Below are 3,504 nucleotides of genomic sequence, written 5' to 3' on the forward strand. Positions count from 1 at the left end.
TTTATGCACCACACCCAGTGCTCCATGCAATACATGCCTTCCTTAATACCCACCACCTATATTTTCTACATATGTTTGCAACCATGTGCATTATAAAATATTGTTTCATGGACTTTACAATTTTTAACAAAATAGGATCCTTTCCCACCTGACTTTTGTTGTTCAATATTATACTTTCAGGATTTACCCAGATAGCTGCCTATATTTCTAGTTTTTACTATTTATTACTTGTGATTGTATACATTTGGAGTTCTCTTTGTCAATTGTCTATTTGTATCACTCGTCCACTTTTTATCACAATGTTGGCTTTTTTTGAGTTATGGATTATTGGAATTATTTATTCTTGACCCAAATCCTTTTAGTGTTATGTATGTAGTAAATATCTGTCCCAAATCTGTGACTTGTCTTTTAAGTTTATGACCTTTTATGACATACACAAATTTTTAATTTTAATGTAGCATATTTATCAACTATTGCCTTTACGGCTTATATTATTATAATGATGAATCTTGATATCTGGTAGGGAAAATTCTTCCTTTTTCTTTTATCATTCTTTGACAGTTTCTTGATTCTTTTTAGGTCTTTGATGTCTCCAATGAATTTCAGAGTCAGTCTGTCCATTTCTGTGAAATCCCCTATCATTTATTTTTTGCCTTTTTCTTTTCTTTTTTTTTTTAATTTTAGTTCTTCAGTGTTCCAAGATACATTGTTTAAGCACCACACCCAGTGCCCCATGCAAATACATGCCCTCCTTAATACCCACCACCAGACTCACCCATCCCCACTCCCCTCCCCTCCAAAACCCTCAGTTTGTTTCTCAGAGTCCACGTCTCTCATGGTTCATCTCCCCCTCCGATTCCCCCAATTCACTTTTCCTTTCCTTCTAATTTCCTCCATGTTATTCCTTATGTTCCACAAGTAAGTGAAACCATATGATAATTGAGTTTCTCTGCTTGACTTTTTTCCCTTTTAGAACTTAAATTGGAATTCTCTTGAATCTGTTAATTAACTTGGAAACAACTGTGACCTTTAAAATATTTTCTCCCTATCAACAAGCATGGTGCATTTCTCTATATTGGTCATCTCTTAGAGCATTGTCAGCCGTGAGTGATCACAGTTGTGGTTCTTCATATTCAATTGTATACTTTATTTTCCTTGTCTCTTTGCACCAGCTAGGATCTCTAGTATATGCTTAATAAAAGCAACAATGTGTCATTCTTTTTTTTTTTTTTTTTAAGATTTTATTTATTTATTTATTTTTTTGACAGAGAGAAATCACAAGTAGGCAGACAGGCAAGCAGAGAGAAAGAGGAGAAAGCAGGCTCCCTGCTGAGCAGAGAGCCCGATGCGGGACTCAATCCCAGACCCTGAGATCATGACCTGAGCCAAAGGCAGAGGCCTAATCCACTGAGCCACCCAGGCGGCCCAACAATATGTCATTCTTCTCACTATCTCAACTTCATTTTTTTTTATTTTTTATTTTTTATAAACATATATTTTTATTCCCAGGGGTACAGGTCTGTGAATCGCCAGGTTTACACACTTCACAGCACTCACCAAAGCACATACCCTCCCCAATGTCCATAACCCCACCCCCCTTCTCCCAACCCCCCTCCCCCCAGCAACCCTCAGTTTGTTTTGTGAGATTAAGAGTCACTTATGGTTTGTCTCCCTCCCAATCCCATCTTGTTTCATTGATTCTTCTCCTACCCCCTTAAGCCCCCATGTTGTATCTCCACTTCCTCATATCAGGGAGATCATATGATAGTTGTCTTTCTCCGCTTGACTTACTTCGCTAAGCATGATACCCTCTAGTTCCATCCACGTCATTGCAAATGACAAGATTTCATTTCTTTTTATGGCTGCATAATATTCCATTGTGTATATATATCACATCTTCTTTATCCATTCATCTGTTGATGGACATCTAGGTTTTTTCCATAGTTTGGCTATTGTGGAATTGCTGCTATAAACATTAGGGTGCACGTGCCCCTTCGGATCACTATGTTTGTATCTTTAGGGTAAATACCCAGTAGTGCAATTGCTGGGTCATAGGGTAGTTCTATTTTCAACATTTTGAGGAACCTCCATGCTGTTTTCCAGAGTGGTTGCACCAGCTTGCATTCCCACTAACAGTGTAGGAGGGTTTCCCTTTCTCTGCATCCTTGCGAGCATCTGTCCAAAATCTATAAAGAACTTAGCAAACTGAACACCCAAAGAACAAATAATCCAATCAAGAAATGGGCAGAGGACATGAACAGACATTTCTGCAAAGAAGACATCCAGATGGCCAACAGACACATGAAAAAGTGCTCCATATCACTCGGCATCAGGGAAATACAAATCAAAACCACAATGAGATACCACCTCACACCAGTCAGAATGGCTAAAATCAACAAGTCAGGAAATGACTTTCTAAACTTTAAAAGAAATACTGCATATTGAAAAATTTCCCAGTAAGTAACATGTCTGCTGTTTATTTGGGAGTTGATAGCTCTACCAGGTTAAGGAAGATCCCATATATTTGTAGTTTGCTAAAAGTTATTTCACTCTTGAGTGGACTTCAGATTTCCTCCAAAAAAAAAAAAATGCTGTATCCACATTATGATAATATTTTCCCCCTTAATCTGTTAAAATTATGATTTTTAATAATATTTTAATGTTAAAAGATCTTTGCATCATTTCTTGGCCTTTTGGCTAAGATCAAGTGTAGCATCTTTTTTTTTTTACTTTTAAATTAACATATAATGTATTATTTGTTTCAGGAGTAGAGGTTCACAGAGGTTCACAGACCTCTACTCCTGAAACAAATAATACATTATATGTTAATTTTCTCCAAAAAAAAAAATGCTGTATCCACATTATGATAATATTTTCCCCCTTAATCTGTTACACAATACTCAGCACTCCCCACAACACATACCCTCCCCAATGTCCATCACCCAGTGACCCCATTCCTCCCACTCTCCTCCAGTCCAGCAACCCTATTTTTTCCCTGAGATTAAGAGTCTCTCTGGTATCATCTTGTTTCATTTTTTTCTTTTCTTCCCCTATGATCCTCTGTAGCATCTGTTCTTATCAGTTTAAAAGATCTTTGTACTCTTAGGTTAAGCCACACAAAGTCCTCGTGTTTTTTTTAAGATTTAATTTATTTTAGGGTTATCTGGGTGGCTCAGTTGTTAAGTGTCTGCCTTCATGTCAGGTCATGATCCCAGGGTCCTGGGATCGAGTCCCACATCCAGCTCCCTGTTTGGGGGGAAGCCTGCTTCTCCCTCTCTCACTCCCCCTGCTTGTGTTCCCTCTCTTGCTGTGTCTCTCTCTGCCAAATAAATAAATAAAATCTTTTAAAAATATATTTAATTGATATTAGAGAGTGAGTGCACGTGGGTGTGGAAGAGTAAGGGAAGAGGGAGAGAGAGAATCTCAAGCACACTTCCCACTGAGCTCAGAGCTCATTGTGGGACTCCTCAACCTCATGACCCTGAGGTCATAACCTGAGCCGAA

General features: G+C 38.1%; 1 pseudogene; it reads left to right on the forward strand.

Annotated features, from left to right (window-relative positions):
* Window positions 1–2,677: 2,677 nt before the first annotated feature.
* On the forward strand, window positions 2,678–2,812 carry LOC132007981 (U2 spliceosomal RNA; annotated as a pseudogene).
* The last annotated feature ends 692 nt before the right edge of the window (window positions 2,813–3,504 follow it).

This window comes from Mustela nigripes, chromosome X (genome assembly GCF_022355385.1).
Source record: "Mustela nigripes isolate SB6536 chromosome X, MUSNIG.SB6536, whole genome shotgun sequence".
NCBI classification, from domain to species: Eukaryota; Metazoa; Chordata; class Mammalia; order Carnivora; family Mustelidae; genus Mustela; species Mustela nigripes.